At 43.3% G+C, this 21971-nt stretch overlaps 1 protein-coding gene across 1 annotated transcript in view; it reads left to right on the top strand.

Moving 5' to 3' along the window:
* Positions 1 to 21971, top strand: part of TTC6 (tetratricopeptide repeat domain 6) — an 832741-nt gene that overhangs the window by 49564 nt on the left and 761206 nt on the right. The window lies entirely within an intron of this gene.

Here is a 21971-nt window from a genome sequence, read left to right as displayed (position 1 = left end):
CATCTGACAACACCAAATGGACCCATCTTTCTAGCTAAAGTTGTTACTAGTGAGCATGTGTGAGAGCTCCTGCCCACTCACTGCTTCATCAGCCAGCTATAGAAGTTAGACCATTTATGTCAGGCAAACTGTCCCTCTCTGCAAAGGAGTCCAGTCAATATTCAGAGTATGAAGTGCGGGGCATAGACGACTCAGACCTCTCCTGGGAGATTTCATGTCTGAGACGACTGAGATCTCTACCTCGATTGCAATTGTCTTTATTGGGGTTATGGGTTAACATCCCTCCACCTTCTGGTTCAGAGGAGTCGTCTACAGGGATTCTCTCAGACTCTTTAACTGATTTGCCGGAGCATTCGTTCCCACCAGAAGACCTCTCCTACTTCTCATTCTTCGAAAAGTTGGGGAACGCTAATGGAGTCAGTTTCTGGAGAGACAAGGACTGAGGTCTTCAGTTTATGTTGGATATTCATGATCTCCTCTGAGCCGGCAGTGATCCCAGTACATTAAATTCTGCAGGACCTGCAAATGAGAATGTGGGATGAAACAGCCTCTTGCCCTCTGGTAGCCATAAAACTGGAACTCCAAGTACAGAGTGCAACAGGCTATGGGTTTTTGTGTAGTCCAGCTGCTCCACTAGTCAGTGGCTCCTCCCCTATGAGGAAAGGCTAAAGAGGTTAGAGCTGTTCAGTTTGGAGAAGAGACGACTGAGGGGGCATATGATAGAGGTCTACAAAATCATGAAAGGACTTGAACAGGTTAATGTAAATTGGTTATTTACTCTCTCAGATAATAGAAGGACTAGGGGGCACTCCAAGAAGTTAGCAAGTAGCTCATTTAAAACAAATTGAAGAAAATTATTTTTCATTCAGCGCATAGGTAATTTCTGGAATTCATGCCAGAGAATGTGATTACGGCAGTTAGTGTAACTGGGTTTAAAAAAGGTTTGGATAAGTTCCTAGAGGAAAAATACATAAACTGCTAATAATCACTAAGGAATAGTAGCTTGAGATCTATTTAATGTTAGGGTACATACCAGGTACTTGTGACTTAGATTGGCTACTGTTGGAAACAGGACACTGGGCTTGATGGAACTTGGTCTGACCCAGTATGGCATATCTTATGGTCTTTTGTTCTGTGTTCTTAACAGGCTTTAAAAATGGGCCAAAAAGACCCACATTTTTTCCACATACCCCAAGGCAAGGACCCTAGGTTACTAAACAACTACCTTTAACCAATAAGCCTGATACTTTTGAAGCAACTCCAACATTGCTCTCTGCTTTAATGGCAAGAGGTAATGCAGAATTGGACTCAGATAGCAACCAATAAGGGTCCTGACTTTTATGGTCTGGGAAACTGATAAGTATGGGGGTGACCTGTATGGCGCAGCAGGTACTACCATAAGCTTTTTGGGCAGACTGGATAGATCATTTGATTCTTTTCTGCTGTCATTTCTATGTTTCTATATTTTTATGAACCCACTGGAGTGAGAGCTCCTACTTACCTGGATCCCATTCAGGAAGTGACTCCACTCCCTGATATACACCTTCTGGCCTCCCACCAGCTAGACTCTGGGTAGGGGCTATAGCGTCATGCTGTTATCCTCTCATTAGAGTTACCCCAAATACCACCATTACTACAACCACCCATTATGCCCTTTACCCATTGTCTATCCAGAGTTCTTTTAATGAGTGCATTTGCTGCTCCTGGTTCTGATCCTTCTCCGGAAGGATTCTCTTATCTCCTTTTGGGTTGCTCTGCTGTGGTTTCTCTTCCACTCGCTCTGTATCAGGCTTCATCTCTTTCTCAATTTTTCTCCTATTGTCTTCTGACTTCTCTGCACCAAATGCACCAACTCTTTCTGGCCACCTTGCAGCACATCTCTCCGGCCTCTTTGCAGTGTCTCTCTCTGGCTCCTCTATGCTGCCTTCCTCAGGCCAGTCTGTGCTGCTTCCTCCAAGACGGTCTGTGATGTCTCCAGGGTAGTCTGTGATGCCACCACCATGAGCTTTCTTGCATGCAAACCAGTCACTGAAGTTTCATTTCTCTGGTTTGCACTCTACTCAGGCTTCTTCTTCATCCAGTCAGGCCAGACCATCACAAGTGGGTTATGCATGCCTACCAACCAATGGAGACAGAGATCACCTCCTTTGTACTTCTGTGCTGACATCAGTCTGTCAGTATTGTCTGTCTGCAGCAGACAGTAGACATGCATTCCATGTTGTGGACTGAAGTCTGAGTAGGCCAGATGAAAAGGAAAAGTGAATGGTCAGCTCCTACAGTGACAGATCTTCTCCTTGCCCCAGTTGAGCAGTGCCCTGAGGGTGATGAATGTTTTGGGGACCACTCCTGAAGTGGTGGTGGCACATTTCCTCCCTCTGTTGAGCTGGAGAAGCATCAAGACAGGATCTAGGTCTGTTTCAGGCTGGGGTCTCCCTCCCTGGTCTACTTTTGGTCCCCTGTCTCCCCCTCCCTGTCTATCCCTTCTGACTAAATGGCAGACAAGGCCCTCATCACAGAAGAATGAAAAAAACAAAACAACCCTAAATTAGAGGGCTATGATGCCAGCATTTTAGACAATGATGTGGAGTTGCTGAGCCTCTTACTGGGGACCTGTAATGGCAGTATGTTTAGAATCTGCTAGGGAATTAGCAATCTGTTATAGTTAGGGTGGATCCTTGGGCCGGTGGCAGATGACCACGCCCCCGGGGGAAGATCCCGAGAGGGACCACCGGTCAGGCTCAGAGTTTGGAGACAGATACACACTAGTTCTTTTATTAAACAATATATTGAACTACCAGAGATGGCAGTAGTGAGCTGGAAAGCCCGGCTGGGCTGTAGTCCCTCAGATACTGGAACAGCAATACCTGGAGGCTGAGCTGTAGAGAAACTGAGATATAGTGAGTAGGCAGGGTATGCAGATGGTAAATCCCTTTTTGCGCACATAGGGGGTCATTTTCAAAGGAGTTACGCATGTAAATGTGACATACTATCGTAGCAATTTTCAAAAGCTATTTACTCACGTAAAGTGCACTTATGCGAATAAATCCTATGGACGATTCAATGGCATATATTGTAGCAATTTTCAAAAGCCCACTTACTTGAGTAAAGTGTATTTACTCGAGCAAAAACCAGTTTTGCTCGAGTAAATGCTTTTTAAAATCAGGCCCATAGCCTTCAACGGTGGCTGAACCATGAGCATTTCATCAGAAGGGTGAAATTGACACCCCCGGTTGGGTCAATTGGTGACCATGGATGAGGGTTTTGTTTGGTGGGGAGCTCACTCTCAGGAATTCATAGCATGGTGGTCTTCCATGGAGGTGAGTTGGTCCATGAACCATCTAAAGGCTTGGTCAAGTTGACTGACACTCCTCATCATCACACTCTGGTTTCTTGGAAGGGCAGTGAGAGTGATGTTCAAACACACCACAGCAGTAGCATTCATAAGAAGATAAGAACATAAGAAATTGCCATGCTGGGTCAGACTAAGGGTCCATCAAGCCCAGCATCCTGTTTCCAACAGAGGACAAACCAGGCCACAAGAACTTGGCAATTACCCAAACACCAAGAAGATCCCATGCTACTAATGCAATTAATAGCAGTGGCTATTCTCTATTCGTCAACCATCAAGAGGGATCTAATGTCAGAAAATCTCTTTGGAGATGGATATACTGCTTCCTTAGGCATAAATGCATCTTCAGTCTTTGTTGGTGTATATCGTAGTGGGAGCGGACAATGTTCGAGACAATTATCTCAATCATTTTATCCTGGATCTAGGAAAATGGTTTCTCTCTGACATGGTTCTTGATCTCATCGTCGCAAGATGAGGTTTCCAATTTATGGATTTGATGGCAACTGGCAGGAATACAAAGGTTTGCGGCTTTTTCAGTCACAGGAAAGATCTGGAGTCCTCCGGAATTGATAACCTCATGCAGAAGTGGTTAAGAGTGGAAACCTTGTGTGGTTTCCTCATTGGCCCATGAGAGACAGAGTGATCCACATTTGCTTCTGTTGCATCGGAGGTGGACCCTTGGGCTGAGGTGGGGTTGATGCAACCCATAGGTAGGGACCTACGGGTCCCCTCGTTGGCAGGTGGAGTGGGCTGATAGGCAGAGGCTTAACCTATACCAGCCCTCGTTCCCCACGGGTTGAGACTTTGGGGGCTGGCAGGACTTAGGTGGGCCTCGAGGTTAGTTAGCAAGAGTGGTTGGTTCAGCCCAGAGACAGCAGACGATAGGTGGCGTAGTCCTACTCTGGACTCGGTAAGGTACTGGAACTCGGGCACCAATGGAGCTGAAGTTGACTGAGGGCGCTCGAGCAAAGGTAGGCCAAAGCCTAATAAGTCCACATCCAGGGAGTAGGCTAGGAGAGGCGTCAATGACAGGCTTGGATCAGGGCCAGTGGCAAAGTGGAGGTTGTGGCAAGCAATGCTGAGATCTGAATACGAAGAAATCAGTAGCGAGAGTCAATCAAGCAATGATCAAGGTTTGGAGATAGGCAGTAGCAGAGGTCTGGGTCTGGAGATAGGCAGTAGCATAGACAGTTGTAGCAGAGGTCTGGGTCTAGAGATAGGCAGTAGCAGAGGTCTGGGTCTGGAGATAGGCAGTAGCATAGTCAGACATAGCAGAGGTCTGGGTCTGGAGATAGGCAGTAGTGTGGTCAGTCGTAGCAGAGGTCTGGGTCTGGAGATAGGCAGTAGCGTGGTCAGGTGTAGCGGAGATCTGGGTCTGGAGATAGGCAGTAGCATAGTCAGACATAGCAGAGGTCTGGGTCTGGAGATAGGCAGTAGCATAGTCAGACATAGCAGAGGGCCCATGTTCCTGGACACTCTGAAGATTCTCTACTGCCTGGAAGCTATCGCAGATATAGACATTTGTGAGTTACCATCGCTCTCTCAGAGCTTTTCCTGGAACCAGGTACTTGCTCCTCGAGGGCCTAACCCTTTCCAGCTACTGAGCTTCCTCAAGACCTTATGTGAGTTTTATCATCTAGTTCTGGCTATGAACACAGCATTCCCTGTCTACTCACTATCTATAGTTTCTCTACAGCTCAGCAACCCTGGGATTGCGGTTCCAGTAGCTGAAGGACTTCAGCCCTGTCGGGCATATCAGCTCACTACTGCCACCTCTGGTGGTTCTACTAACCTGTCTAATAAAAGAACTATCTGTGTCTGTCTCCATACCCAAGCCTAGCCAGTGGTCCCTCTCAGGATATCCTCCTGGGGGCGCAGTCATCTGCCATCGGCCCAAGGATCCACCTATCTACATTCCTCTACAGCTGAGTGCCCTCTCCAAGCACTCCGCTGGTACAGATTGCTACTCCTTCCGCATCAGGAGTCTTCAGCAACAGATTCATAACAGATTGCTAACTCCACAGTCTAAACCCTAACAGATTGTTATCCACTCCCTCTACAGGAGCTGAGCATAGCAGATTGCTAACTCCTCCCTTCTTGAGGAGTAGATCATACAGATTGCTAACTCCTCCTTCCACAGGAGCAGTTTCCTAACATATTGCTAACTCCTCCCTCTTTCAGGAGCCCGCAACCCAGATCCCTAACATACGTCTATGCCCTCCATTAGAGAAACCACCGGTACCATGGGACATTAACGTGGTCATCAAACAACTAATGCTTCCCCCCTTTGAACCATTAGACACTTGTCACCTTTGATACCTCTCATGGAAAGTACTCTTCCTAGTTGCGTTAACTTCAGCAAGAAGAGTAAGTGAACTGCAGGCGCTAGTCCACTATCTGCCTTATCTTCAATTTCACCATGACAAGGTGACTCTTCGCATTCACCCTAAATTCCTACCAAAGGTTATTTCCAGTTTCCACATTAACCAGACCATAACCTTACCCACTTTTCATCCGAAACCTCATGCAAATGACAATGATAGAAAACTTCACACTTTGGACTGTGAACGTGCACTAGCCTACTACAAGCAGCACACTATTTCACGTAACACACCTTCGCTACTCTTTCTATCTTTCAACCCAAACGCGCAAGGGCGTCCGGTGACTAAACGAACGCTTTCCACGTGGATTTCGAACTGTATTCAATTTTGCTACCAGCAACGGTTGCAAACTTTCTTCCACTCCAAAAGTGCACCAAGTTCGTGCACTGGCAGCCTCGATGGCCCATCTCCATGAAGTTGCCATCATAGATATTTACAAAGCTGCAACATGGTCATCGCTGCACACTTTCACATCCCATTACTGTTTGGACAAACAGACTGTAAATGATGCAGTAATGGGTAGGACTATACTACAAAAGAGCACAAGTTCCTCACATGTACAACCTTCATAGGAACTGTCCGCCTCAAACTCTGTATTGAGCTAATTACAAATTACATTAAACGATAGCTCAATACCTCAGCTGGGACTCCCAGATAGCATGGCTAATTCAGCAGCTTATCTACATGAAAAGAGCAAGTTTGCTTACCGTAAACGGTGTTTTCCGTAGATAGCAGTTAAATTAGCCATGCTGACCCGCCCGCCTTCCCGGACAGTTCTTGCATACCTGCCTTGCTTTGATACTGATTAAGGAGCCTGAGGTACATCAGAGAGGATATAAGAGGGAGCACCCGGCTGAAAGACTTTACTATACTTAGAGAGCTCCACCACCTAGTGGCATGGAAGATGTACCCAGACAGCATGGCTAATTCATCTGCTATCTATGGAAAACACCGTTTATGGTAAGCAAACTTGCTCTTTTTGGAGGATAGGAAGTTTTCCACATCTTTGGCTTATGTGCCTAAGTGGCAAATTTCCCAGGATGGCATTCCGGGCATCAGTGCATGCTTGGCTGAGCCTCATTTTCGTTGGTCTTGGTTTTCCTGCAGGAGGACCTTCTAACGGTTTAGCCCTCAGTTACTGAGTATATAAGGTAGTGGCTCTTTCTTGCTATGGGGTCACCTTCTGTCTTCTTATCATTTCTTGTAGGTATCCAGCACATTTAGCCACCACTCTGGATTCTATTTCCTCTTTGGGATCTGAATTGGTGTTGTCTTTTTTTGGCAAGCTCTTGGTTTGCTACACTTCAGAGTGTTTCTTTTCACTTGCTAACTTTGCAGATGGTCTTCCTTGTCAAAATTGCTTGGTATGCAGAATATCAGAGTTGCAGGCTCTTTCTTGTATGGAGCCTCTTCTATTGATTATTCAGGATATGGTCCAGTTTCAGATAGTATCTTCTCTTCTTCCAAATGTGATTTCGAGTTTTCACATAAATCAGGGTGTGTCATTGTCATAATTGGATAAGCAGAGGGATGCGGCAGAGTATGCATTTCTGTGTCCTTGGAAATACAGCTGCATCCATTGAAATATTTTGAGGTTACTAATGAGTTTCGAAGTTCTGATCAACTCATTGTTCTATATACTGGTGTATAGAAAGGTGAAGTGGCATCTAGGTGGAAGTGATCACAGCAGCAAACATAAGCTGAAATACCCTTACCAATGCAGATTAGGGCTCATTCCATGAGGGCACAGGCTACTTTATGGATGGGGCTTCAGCTGGAGTGGTTTGAAAGGTGGCAACTTGGTCATCATTGAGTACCTTTTCTAGACACTACCTTCTGAATATCTGAGTTAGGGTGGAAGCATCCTTGGCTTCGACTATGTCGAGAGAGACTCGAGCAGCTTCCCACCCACTGAGGGAGTAGCTTTGGTACATCCCACTTGTGATGTACTGGCCTTACTGGAAGGCCAGTTGAAATTACTACTTACCTTATAATTTCCTTTCCTCTAGAATAGCTAGGCCAGTCCATGCTCCCTCCTGATGCTCTTATCTTTCACCTGGATCTGTTCCATGAACCTTTTGCAGGGCTGGGCAGAGCAGGCAATGGGCAGAATTGTAGATCATCCGTATTTGGGGCTACATATGGGGTTTATAGTTTATTGATTTTCTAAACTATCATATCAGCTGTAGCCTTCACAACGGTGTACAATTATAATTTATCATAAGAAATACAATACTGTAGATTTTTTAAAAAGTTAACAGCTAAAAATATTTAAAAGAGGAAGCACAAAGATAAATTAGATGTTAAAATTTATGCCAAAGTAGTTCACCTCTTGTCCTATTCTGGCTATTTCATATCTTTCTTCTTGTTTCTTTGAGCCTTTGGTCTTCAAGAATTTCCAAATTCAATGATTAAAAAAAAATATGTATGAAATTTCAAGTTGTTTCTGGTTTTAAAGTTGTCCATCGTTAACTTTTGCAGAAAATACTGGCAGGCTGTCAGTGTATTTATTTTATTTTATTTATTAGCTTTTATATATCGACATTCGTGGGTACATCATGCTGGTTTACAATATAACTGAAGGAGGAAATTACAAAAAACCAGGGTGGGGGGAGAGGGAACAGATAGGAAGAGAGAAGGTGCGAGAGAAGAGAGGGAAAAACAGGAAGAGGAGAAAAGGAACAGTACCTGATGGAAAAACAGAAGAACATAATAAGTAGCACTGCAAATTATACACTCAGTAAGGGTCTGCGTATAACCTTATACACTGTGGATAACCTTATATAAATTATACACTCCAAAAAGTATTATATACAATAATAACAAAAAGTATTATATACAATAATATACATTATCTTTAACTAGTACATACAGGAGACACTATATATGACATTACAGATTATGTGTTCAGAAAGGCAACTATATGTAGACTAGCAGGGTTGCTATAGGGAAAAGTAAGGTTTAAAGGATAGTGGAGGGGGTAAATAAAAGGGGTATAAAAGGGTTACTATAGGGAAAAAGGTAGGGTTTAAGGACAGGGGAAGGGGGAAAGGGGTATAAATAGGGGTATATAAGGAGGTGCAAAGAAATGGGAAACAAAACAGAGTATAATTAAAGGAATAAAGGAGAAGGCTATGAGTACATTAATGACACGGGCTCTTTCTCTGAAGGAGTAGAGGGAGCAGGGGGACTACATAGGATCCGGATCAGGGTAGGCCATTTTAAAGAGCCATGTTTTAACCCCTGTTTTGAATTTCCGAATGCATGGTTCTAGTCGGAGCTCAAGTGGCATAGTGTTCCAGAGGGAGGGGCCTGCAATGGATAGGGCTCTTTCTCTGGTGGAAGTGTGGTGAGCACATTTAAGGGAAGGGGTGTAGAGGGTTCCTGAAAGTGCGGTTCTAATAGGACGATTGGAGGAGCGGAATCGAAGAGGATCCTCAAGCCAGGAGTGATTGTGGTTGTGGAGGGAGTTGTGAATAATGGTGAGGGTTTGTATCTGATACGGGAGGAGATGGGAAGCCAATGGAGTTCCTTAAGAATAGGGGTGATGTGGTCGGCTTTGTGTGTATTTGTAAGGATTCTTGCCATAGAATTCTGTAACATTTGCAGGGGTCTAGTAGTAGAGTAGGGAAGGCCTAGAAGTAAGGAATTGCAGTAATCCAGTTTTGATAACATTGTCGCTTGCAGGACTGTGCGGAAGTCTTGAGAATGGAGTAGGGGTTTAAGTTTTTTGAGGTTATGGAGCTTGAAAAATCCTCCCTTTATGATTGTGTTAATGTGGTTTTTGAAGTTTAGTTGGTGGTCTAGGGAGACACCGAGATCTCGCACGAAATAGGAAAAAGCATTTGAGGGAAGGGTGAGGTCACAAGCAGATAGTGGCATCCGGTCAGGGTGATTTGAAATGATGAGGAGTTCAGTTTTGGAGGAGTTTAAAGCAAGGTGGAGGTTAGAGAGTAGGGAGTTAATGGAGACAAGGCAAGTTTCCCAAAACTTAAGAGATTTGGTGAGGATTTCTTGGATAGGGATGAGGATTTGGACATCGTCTGCATATAAGAAAAACTTAAGACCAAGGTCGGAGAGGAGGTGGCAGAGCGGTAACAGGTATATATTAAAGAGCGTGGAGGATAGTGAAGAGCCCTGTGGGACGCCTTGGGTAAGGAGGATGTGTGATGATTCGGAATTTGCAATTTTTACAAGCGTAGCCTCTATTATTTATTTATTTATTTATTTATTTATTTAAGGTTTTTTTTATACCGGCATTCAAGAACTCGTTCTCATCATGTCGGTTTACAGAAAACAGGGGTGCAAGAATATAACCAAAAACATAAATAAACGTGGAGAAGAGAAGCAGTTACAATTCACAAGGGTTCATGAACTGGGATTATAAGAAATAAAAGAGATAGAGGAGGATAATTATATACAAGTGTACAATGTAAATAAGGAGTTATTTACAATGTACAATTACAAGTGTACAATGTAAATAAGGAGTTATAAGGAATTATTGAGGTAGGAAGAGAACCAGTGGATGGCTGTGCCTGAGATGCCAATCTCAGTTAGGTGGGTGAGGAGGATTTTATGACTGATAGTGTCGAAGGCAGATGAAATGTCAAGAAGGTCAAGGATAAAGGATTGTCTGTGGTCCATGCTCTTGAGGAGAGTGTCAGTCAGTGAAAGTAATAGGCTTTCCGTGTTACAAGACTTCCGAAAGCCAAATTGAGAGGGGTGGAGAATATTATGGTCTTCCAGATAGAGAGCTGTGAATTGACTATCTTTTCCATAATTTTAGATATGAAGGGAAGGTTAGAGATAGGACGGTAGTTTGAAGGGTTGGTGGGGTCAAGGGTAGGTTTTTTGAGAAGAGGCTTGACAACAGCAAGTTTGAGAGAGTCTGGGACTTTGCCATGGGAGAGGGAGCAGTTGATTATGATGGACAGGGGTTTCGCGATGATGGAGGGAATGGAAAGGAGAGCTTTAGAGGGGATAGTGTCAGAGGGGTGTGTAGCAGGTTTGATTTTTTTTAAAATGGATTCGATTTCCTTGGCGGAGGTTAAGTCGAGAAACTCGAATTTGAAGTTGTGATTTTTGGGGAGCGGATTGGCTGGAGAGGGGTTGGAAGGGAAGCGTAGGAGGAGGTTTGATATTTTATTTTTGAAATAGAGGGCGAGTTCTTCGCATTTGCTATTGTCTTGTTCATCTGTGGCAGGGGGGGGTAGATTTAGTGAGTTCTGCCACATATGAGAATAAAGCATTTGCGTTGAATTGGTAATTATGGATTTTTGCAGAGTAATAATCGCGCTTAGTTTGGAGGGTAGAGAGTCTGTAGGCGTGTAGTGTAGTTTTGTAAATGGCTGCTTGCTTAGGGGTAGGGTTTTTGCAGTTTCTTTCTTTACTTCTAAGGTCATTTTTTAGATTTTTTAAATCCGTGGTGTACCAGGGTTTTTTTGCTGACTGAGAGAGGTGTATTTCTTTATTGATGATAGGGCAAATTTCATTGGCTATGGTAGTGGTGAGCTTGTTCCAGGAGGAAAGGGCAGCATCAGGGTTGGTGAGGTCTAGGTTGTCGGTAAAATTGTCAAAAGCAGAGATGAGGTCTTCTGTGGCGCATGGTTTGCGAAAGGAGATTTTGTTACTATGTGTGGGGGTGGTAGAGTAGGGCAATTTTAGGGAAAGGAGTACATTGATAAGAGAGTGGTCTGACCATGGGACAGGGATACTGTCAGGTGAGTGAGGAGAGTGTATACAGGAGTTGACGAAGATAAGGTCAAGGATATGACCTGCTTTATGTGTGGGGGAGGTGATGAGTTGTCTGAAACCAAGGGCAAGTAGGGAGTTAAGGAAGATCTCACAGGATGAGGTGGTGGGGATGGCATCCACATGGAGGTTGAAGTCTCCTAGTATTACAGCAGGGGTGTCAATATTGAGATTGTCAGAGATAAATTCAATGAGTGGGGATGGGTCGTGTTCCAATAGGCTGGGGGGGGGGGGGGGGGTGTATATGAGGCAGATTTGTAATTCTTTGGATTGAAGAAGGCCTATTTCAAATTTGTTGGGAGCATTGATGTTTAGTAGTTTGAGTTTGAGGTGTTTTTTAGTGGCAAGGAGGAGGCCACCACCTCTTTTTTTTAGGTCTTGGGATGGAAAAAATGTCGTAGGCATGCATGGGCAGCTGGTTTATGAAAACATGGTCAGTGCTTTTAAGCCAAGACTCTGTGATGGCACAGATATCAGGGCTGGAATCAGTAAGTAGATCATGGACTTTGGAGCTTTTGTTTTAGGAGAGATTGGGCATTGAAAAGAGATATAGCTAGTGTGGTGAGGCCCAGAAACTGTGTAAGTGGTGAAATCATTATTGGTAGCAGTGATTTGCGCTGAGCAAGGGGGCGGAGGGAAAAGGGTATGGGGTGTCTGTGGGAGGGGCGATATATGCGGGGGATGTAGGAGTATAAAGGAGATGATATCAATGAACCTGTCGATATTTGTCTCCATTTGCTGATGAACTGGCCTGATTGTTTTAGAGGAAAGGAAATGATCAGATAAGTAGTAATTTCACCTTTTCTTCCGACACTGGTTCTAGAAGTGTGTTCACTGGTTCCATGCCAGGTTTTCCTGTCACACTGTCCACAGGCTCCTCTCTTACCCCAGCACATTTGCTGTTATTACCTTTCTCAGCACTTTTGTCCCTCTAGAGCAGTGGTTTTCAACCTTTTTCCCATTGTGACATACCTGACAGACCAACTTCATGTGTGTGACACGTGAAGTTGGTCTGTGTGTGACTGCTCATTACAATTTACGGCGGAAATAAAAAATAAAGGTCCAATATTATTTTTATTGTTAAGAATGACACAAGGAAAAGATATATTGTATCTGAAAATAAATTGCATAAACGGTAAACATCCCACACCAAAACAGCACCAATTTCCAGCACTTAACAGTAACCACCTTACCTAAGAAAAGGCAACACTGAAAATATTACACCAGGCCTTAAGACAATACATCTCCTATTAGGAAAACGGACCAAGTCAGGCTGCTATAGAGCCCTACACAGAAACTATACCACAGCAGAGAACCTCACCTGAATGTGCTGACCCTCACCTAACAAAGAATAAAGAGACCAAAATGCATAACTAGAAGCATGCAGACAAAAACTGAACTGGAAACGCAACAAGCCAGAGTCTCTGTATGCAGTGCAACAAAGGAAGAAAAGAAACATCACCCATCCTTATAAAACAATCCAAGAAACATAAAATTAGTAGCAGTAAAACCATACTAACAAAAAGAACAGATTATTTCAAAACAGCGGATGAATGGAATATCCAATAATTAAAAACTCATATAAATATTTTCTAGATACCAATAAAATATTTTAAAATAGGAGACACAAAGACCCATTAATGAAAAAATAGTAAGGATACAAAAAATGTTTTGCTCTGCATACCTGGGAAGGTGCCCTGAGATTGTTTTGAATTAGCAGGAGGAGGGATGGTTTGCTTGCAACTTTCTCCTCACTCTCTCTCTCTCTCTCTCACATGGCTCTCAGCCACTCACATATACACATGCTTTTTCACTCTCACTTATATAGGCTCTTAATTACACATTTACACATAAGAACATAAGAAAATGCCATACTGGGTCAGACCAAGGGTCCATCAAGCCCAGCATCCTGCTTCCAACAGTGGCCAATCCAGGCCACAAGAACCTGGCAAGTACCCAAAAACTAAGTCTATTCCATGTTACCATTGCTAATGGCAGTGGCTATTCTCTAGGTGAACTTAATAGCAGGTAATGGACTTCTCCTCCAAGAACTTATCCAATCCTTTTTTAAACACAGCTATACTAACTGCACTAACCACATCCTCTGGCAACAAATTCCAGAGTTTAATTGTGCGTTGAGTAAAAAAGAACTTTCTCCGATTAGTTTTAAATGTGCCCCTTGCTAACTTCATGGAGTGCCCCCTAGTCTTTCTACTATCCGAAAGAGTAAATAACCGATTCACATCTACCCGTTCTAGACCGCTCATGATTTTAAACACCTCTATCATATCCCCCCTCAGTCGTCTCTTCTCCAAGCTGAAAAGTCCTAACCTCTTTAGTCTTTCCTCATAGGGGAGTTGTTCCATTCCCCTTATCATTTTGGTAGCCCTTCTCTGTACCTTCTCCAGCTAATCCAGGCTACAAGTACCTGGCAAGTACTCAAAAACTAACAGGCCGATACAGTACAGTGCACTCCGTTTTCGACGTGCTAGCTTTACCCCTTATTCAGTAAGGCACTTCCGGCCTCTCCCTCTGATGTTAAAAGTTTGAAAATTAAGATCCAGGCCAGGATGGAGAAAATTAACAATAGCATCAAGAAAATCATAGTCTTTGTCCACAATATTGTTCTCCAAACTGAAACAGTGTCCAACCCTAGAATCTCCTCCCTTTGGAGGGCAGGATAACCTCTTTCAAGTTCTAGCATGAAACAGGGCTGGAAAGATGACAGTCTTCTTGTACGAAAATAGATCTTCCACAAGATAACTCCAACAGTCTCTGCAAATATCTCAAAGTCCCAAAAAACTCCACAATCTTCAACCTCTACTGTTAACTGGTCACAAAAGGTTAAAGATCTAGAACTTAGCCCTTCAAGATACTGGGGGTTTGACTCAGGAAACTAGTTAAAAAATCTAAACTTTGCAAAAATCTTCAATCTTTCAAAACTCTTCCAACCTCCAACTCCAAATGAACTCCACTCTCCCTGGGTATAATCTACCAGGGAAACAAGCAGACCCCTCTGGATTAGTACTCTTGGGGAAAGGACAATGACCCATAAGTATTATTATCAGTGTGCCTAGGGGGAGGGGCTCTTTTTAGAATTAATTTGCCTGGAGACCAGCATTTTGCAGCAGAAATTAGCCATTGTCTGCATGTCTTCCTGTGTAGGGATGGTAACTTTTAAATAGGCGCACAGGCACACGTTTTCCAGCTCGCACCCACAGACGTGACCATTTATAACATATGCCATGTTATAAAATAGGCTGAACACGTGCATATGTGTGCACAATTTTAAATGGGCAAGTGCCCATATGCGTGCAAATGCCACTTCTACCATGTAAGTGGGAGGATTTTAAAAGGGGCGTGCGTCCATGCCATTGTTAGTTTCACCAGTTCCTCCCCTGTACACCCAGGTAAGGAACAGGACTTCCAAACTCCCCTAGATTAATAGCCTCCCTATTCCCCTGTTAGCCCCGACCCTTAAAATTCCTCTGTCATGCCTAGTTTATTTTGTTTTATGATTGTCACGCTACCCATAGTAGAAGTAAAGTTATATGGCAGGGGACTCTGGCACTCGCTTGTGCATGGAAGTATTTATGCTCTGGTTTCATTGAGAAATCCAGGAATGCATATGCTCCATTCAGATCATGCCCATGCCCTGCCTCCTTTTTGTAAAAAAAGGTTTTGTGTGCGCAGTGGGAGATACATACGTATGTGGGTGCCTTTTAAAATCCACTTGGCATCCGCCGGCCTGACATATTCACGTATTTCCCGGTATTGGCGCATGTCAACTTTTAAAATTCACTTTAAGTGGAATTGTTTTTTGCTGCAAGTAATCTCAACTGTTTAGTTAACTCCCTCCCTACTCCTCTACCCACCCACCCTTGAGATTACTTTTCTTATAAAGTTCTTCTCTGGACTAATATTTAATTATCTTCAAGTACTTCATCTCCCATTACATAGTAGTTCCTTACAGCTCAGATAATAGAAACTTAAAATGTCATATTGCTTGTAAAATTTGGATTTCAGATTCTGCCTATTAATCCTTATTGGCTTGTTTTTAATACTTTTGCTTTTTATTTCAAACACCTATTAAAAATCTTTCGCTACAGCCCAAGATGGTAACTTAAACAGGCATGCAGGTGCACATGTTCTCCCCCTTTTCCTGGCTCACGCCCAGAGATGTGATCATTTTATGTGTGCGTATATGCGCACATGTTATAAAATAGGCTGATTGCATGCACATATGCGTGCAAATCTTGCTTCCATCGCATAAGTGAGGGCATTTTAAAAGGGGCACGCGTGCACACCATTGCCAATTTCACCAGTTCATTTCCTGTTTGCCCAGACAAGGGATAGGACTTCCAACCTCCCTAGTTAAATAGTCTTCCTTCTTCCCTGTTAGCCTTGACCATTAAAACCCTACTGATCTGTTTCTTTTTCTTTGTTTTATGACTTACATGCCATCCATAGCAGAAGTAAAGTTACGCGGCAGGGGATCCCAATGCATGCTTGTTCGCATAAGTATTTACGTACTGGTTTCATTGTGAAATCTAGGAACATCCATGCTCCACCCAGTCCACACCCACACCCTGCCCTTTTTTGTAACTTTTCATTTGTGCACCTTTAAATTTTTACTATACCTTATTGATATGATTTTAAGGGATTAGCAATACTTAACAAATGTCTTTCATTCAGTGCTTCTATCTCAAGGCCTATCATTTCGAGAATCAAAGGTTGTCCATTTTGCTTTCAGTTGTCTGCAGTGAAAATGGAGCTGACCTCCCCTTCCTTGAACCATTGAGTATCTCTTAGGGATGTGCAGACAAAAAGTTTATGTTCATAAGTCCATAAGTTGAAGGTGAGGGTCAATTTCGGTCAATATGGAAATATGTTGAATTCCATAAGTTGAGGCTATGTCCATACGTGCACCGGTTCCCTAAATAAAAATTTAAACCCCTCACCCTCCTTAATCCCTCCCCCCCAAGAATTACCAAAACTCCCTGGTGGTCCAGCGGGGAGTCAGGAAGCCATTCCTGTATTCCTTTGCGAGGAGCACGTGACGTCGGCGTCACTCCGACGTGACACCGACATCACGTGATTCACCGCGCCTCCACTCCCGGACCCCCGTTGGACCCAACCTCCTGACCCCCCCAAGCTGGCCATAAGTTCCGGTTGGGTCCAACGAGGGGTCCGGGAGCAGAGGCGCGGTGGACCACGTGACGTCCGCGTCACTCCGACGTGATGCCGACGTCACGTGATTCACCCTGCCTCCGCTCCCAGACCCCCCGTTGGACCACCAGGGAGTTTTGGTAAGTCTTGGGGGGGTCAGGAGGGTGGGGGGTTTAAGTGTTTATTTAGGATCAACGATCGCGATTTCCAACTTATTCAACATAGCTATGTTGAATAAGTTGGAAATCGCGATCGTTGCGCCTCATCACTTTTTTAAGTTAAAAAAAAAAAAAGTTGCGTTTTACATATGCATTCAAAACGAATGCACACCCCTAGTATCTCTCGCCCGTCTCTCACAGAGGATTCAGTAACTGAGGAAAAAATGGTTTACAGTTGGCTTTGGTGGAATATATGTGAAAAAGAGACACTCAATTTCCCCAACTTGGCAGCATCCTGTGTATCAACCCCTACTCCCATTGAGAGGTCAGACATCCATGATTCAGAAATGCAGGAATAATTGGTTAACAGTGGGCTCTGGCAGAAAAAGGCCTGTGATGAAGATACACACATTCTACCCACTGTTACCCCTACATAATGCCTTTTCTGAATTGGAGAATGAAGAAACCCCAGCAATAGAATTTTAAGTGATGTCTGAAAGAGAATATACCCAATGCACCCAGAAGCCCTTCAATGGATCAAATGTCATAAAAAAAGCTTCTTTTACTGAGAGAGAGACTCACTAATCAGAGGAACCAGTTTGGGAGCTCATTTTGATGGTGACATCAGTTAAATGCCATCCAGGATCCTCAGCTAGTAGAAATGCAAACCAGATAATCAAAGCCATTGTAGAAGAAAGTAGGAGCTTTGATATCAATGTTATTATCCATCTGGGGACCAATGACCTCAATAGAAATGGTATCCATGAAGTACATAAAGATTTACAAAATCTAGGAAAGAAGATAAGACACATGGCAAAGACTATTGTCTTTTCAGAAGTATTATCTGTTCATGGAAAGGGAAAAGAAAGGCCATGCCATATAGATAATTACAATTCCTGGCTCAAAACCTGGTGTACAGAAAGTGGTTTTGGCTACATTGGAGGCTGGGGCCATGCCTGGAGCAGTAAAAGGCTATATGGTAAGGATGGCCTACATTTGTCTGTAGCAGGAAGGAGGATGCTAAGTGAGAAATTCTGATCATATATTATCTGACATTTAAACAAGAGAATTGGGGTGGCAGGAGATGGCCAATACAGGAAGTGGGAGGAGAAAATAACAAAATCAATCAGACAAAGCAGAAAAGTTGATTAGGAAGTACAACAAATCAAGGGAGAAAAATTGGAAAGCAATGACCACAAAAACTCATAATTTGGGCAATAAAATCCTAGACTTGCAGGCCCCTAATGGTGGAGACATTGTTCATGGATTCTCATGATCTGGATATGGTCAAACCAGGCTACAACTTGTTAAGGAAGGACAGAGAAGACAGAAAAAAGGGGGAGGAATAGTTCTTTATGTCAAAAACAATATCCAAGCAACTGAACTGCAAGGAATATGGGATAGAGAAGAAGTATTAAGGGCCATCCTAAAAAAAGATAATGGTGCATCCATTTTTTACTGGTGTGGTTTACAGGCCCCCGACTCAAACAGAAGAACTGGACAGAAATCTGGACGAAGATATCCAAAAAGTGAAAAAGAAGGAAGAAGTGGTTCTCCTTGGAGAATTTAATCTGCTGGATGTAGACTGGAGAATCCCTTCTGTGGAAACTATGAGAATTAGAGATATAGTAGATGCTCTTTAAAGGGCTCTGCTCAAACAAATGGTAATGGAACCAATAAGGGAAGGTGTGATACATGACCTGGTGTTCACTAATGGGGATAATATCTCTAATGTCCGGGTGGGAGCTCACCTAAGCACCAGTGATCAAACGGTATGGTTTGATATCACAAATAGGACATAGAGATCAGAATTTTGAATTTCAAATACACGGTTTTTGTCAAAATGGGGACATACTTGGATGAAGAACTAGAAGACTTGTAGAAAATGGGGGAGGTGGAACAACAGTGGACCAAATTAAAAGGACCTATTACAAAGACAACAAATATATATGTTAGAAAAGTAAACAAAAGTAAGAGGAATAAGAAACCAATCTGGTTCTCAAGAGAGATGGATGAAAAAATAAAGGCAAAAAAACCCCAAAAACAAAAAACAGCGTTCAAAAAGTATAAAAGGATCCCAAAAAGAGGAACAAGGGAAGAATACATGGTGAAACTGATGGAGACTAAGAAAGGAAAAGGTCAAACAGAAGAAAGGATTGCCAAAGTGGTAAAGAGGTGACAAAACATTTTTCAGATATATCAGAGAAAAAAGGAAGATCCAAAGTGGTACAGTGAAATTGACAAGGGACAAGGAGTAATGTGTGGAGAGAGATGAAGAAATGGCAGAAATATAAAACAAATACTTCAGTTTGGTGTTCACTAAAGAAGACCCTGGAGAAGGACCGTTGCTGGTTGACAAGAACATAGATGGGGGTGGAATAGACAAAACTCTGTTTACAGAAGAGAATGTATAGGAAGAGCTAGGAAAACTGAATGTGGACAAGGCCATGGGGCCAGATAAGATACATCCCAGGATACTGAGGGAGTTCAGAGATGTGGTGGCTGGTTCGCTGAAAAACCTGTTCAGTAGATTGCTGGAAACTGGAATGGTGCCGCGAAATTGGAGAAGAGTGGTGGTTGTCCTGCTTCACAAGAGTGGGATCAGAAAGGAGACTGGAAACTACAGGTTAGCCTCACCTTGGTGGTAGTAAACTTAATGTAGACTCTGCTAAAGTTAAAGTTAGTGAATTATTTACAATCCAATAGGATGCTGGACCCGAGACAGCATAGATTCACCAGATGAAGGTCCTGTTAGACAAACATGATTGATTTTATTAATTCAGTGACTAGAGAATTGGATCAAGTAAGAGCACTAGATATAATTTATTTGTTTTTCAGGAAGGCTTTTGATATGGTCCCATATAGTAGATTAGTGAACAAAATGAGAAGCTTGGAAGTGGGTACCAAGGTAGTGGCATGGATTGCAAACCAGTTGACTGACAAGAAACAGCGTGTAATGGTAAATGGAATTTATTCTGAAGAAAGAATGGTGTTAAGTGGAGTGCCATAGGGATCGATGTTGGGATTGGTTTTGTTCAATATGTTTGTGAGCAACATTGCGGAAGGATAGAAGGTAAAATTTGTCTATTTGCTGATGATGCTAAGATACGCAACAGAGTGGACATGTCTGAAGAAGCAGAGAAAATGAAAAGTGATTTAAGAAAGCTTGAGGACTGGACGAGGATTTGGCAGCTGGGATTCAGTGCCAAGAAGTGCAGAGTCATACATTTTGGGTGCAGTGATCCAAAAGAACTGTATGTGATGGGGGGGGGGGGGGGGCGTGAAAAATTGTTGTGCATGGATTGGGAGAGGGACCTTGGGGTTATAGTGTTTGCTAATCTGGAGGCAGTGAGGCAATGTGACAAGTTGATAGCTAAAGCTAGAAGAATGTTGGGATGCATAGAGTGAGGAATAACCAGTAAGAAAAAGGAGGTAGTGATGTCCTTGTACCGATCCTTGGTGAGGCCTTACTTGAAGTACTGTGTTCATTACTGGAGTCCGTATCTCAAAAAGCATAGGGTTAGCATGGAGGCAGTCTAAAGAAGGGCAACCAAAATGGTGTGGGATCTGTACCGGAATACTTATAAACTGAGGCTGATGGATCTGAATATGTACACTCTGGAAGAGAGGAGGTGCAGGGGGGAGATGATACAGACCTTCAGATATCTAAAAGGATTTAATAATGCACAAACTTTAAACCTTTTTCATTGGAAATGAAACAGTATAACTAGGGGTCACAAAATGAAACTCCAGGGAGGAAGACTCAGAACCAAGATGAGGAAATATTTTTTCAAGGAGATGCCTGGAATACCCTTCTGGAAGAGTTGGTGAGGGTGAAAACAGTAAACAACTTAAAAAGGGCATGGGATAAACACTATGGATCTCTAAAGCTTGAGGATGATAATGAAGAAAAGGGTGCATGGGGGTAACCTGCTCCGAAAGGCAGTTACTACCCTTAACCAGATGGCATGGGTGATTACTACGCTTAACCAATTAGCCTTGATGTTTTAGACACAACTGTAACATTGCTCTCCGCTTTAACGGCAGGGCGGGGAAAATAAAAAGGGTATTGGATTCTGAAGACAGCCAGCGCTGGGCCCCGACTTTTACAGTCTGGGGTACTGATACATTGACATTGGAGATAAAGCTAAGTTCAAAAGCAAAGAACATTAAAGCAGCATTGTCTGAATTATCAGGAAGGCTGCCCATCATGTAAAAATGTTGCAGTAATTTTGTTATGGATTACATTCAGGCTGTACAGTACCTGAATGCAATCCACTTTGAAGCGCTGAAAAAGTGCAAAAAGTGGAATATAAATCTAAAATTAAAAAAAAAAAATTGCTTGGTCTTGCTTGTAAGTGTACTATTCTTAACATAAGGCATGGAGGTAACCTGCACAGAGTGGCAGTTATTACCCTTAACAGACATATGGGGTTAACCTGCATGGAGTGGCAGTTACTGCCCTTGGTGGACACTTGGGGGTAACTTGCATGGAGCAGCAGTTGCTACCATGAGAAGCTTGCTGGGCAGACTGGATAGACCTTTTGGTCTTTTTCTGCTGACAATACTATGTTACTATGATCACATGCTCAGAGGGACATTTATATCCCTGAGTCACAGCCCATAAAAAGGTGTGAATATAGCAGGAGGGCCCCAAAAATACAAAACCTATAGATGCTGAAACAGGGCAAAAATAGTAACAGCTGTTACATTTATCTACTGTAGTATTGTTGATTTTTAGCTAGACCATCATACTATGAAATAAAAAAACCCCAAAAAACAAACTTACATATTCTGAAGAATGCAGAGACAAACATGGCTTAAGATGGGTTTCTGACCTCAAGGAACTATGATGCTGCTAGGGCAGGTAGAAGCACTAGGCGAACTAGGCCTGGGCCTAGGGCGCTGACAATTAGGGAGCATGAGCCATGTGGGGTCGTGAGCAGCAGTGCCAAAGAGGAGTGGAGACTCAGCAATCGGCCCCATATGGCGCACGCCTCGTAATGGGGGTGGTGGTGTGACTGGGGGAAGGTGGCATGATGAGGGGGGAGTGGGCAGAAGGTGCCTAGGGCGCTTAATCCCCTTACACCGGCCCTAGGTGCTGCAATATACATTACACCAGTGGTTCTCAACCAGTGTGTCGCCAAGAACATGCAGGTGTGT

Source organism: Rhinatrema bivittatum, chromosome 4 (genome assembly GCF_901001135.1).
Source record: "Rhinatrema bivittatum chromosome 4, aRhiBiv1.1, whole genome shotgun sequence".
Taxonomy (NCBI): domain Eukaryota; kingdom Metazoa; phylum Chordata; class Amphibia; order Gymnophiona; family Rhinatrematidae; genus Rhinatrema; species Rhinatrema bivittatum.
Note: the sequence above shows the minus strand (reverse complement) of the source record. Positions and strands in the feature narration are given on the sequence as shown.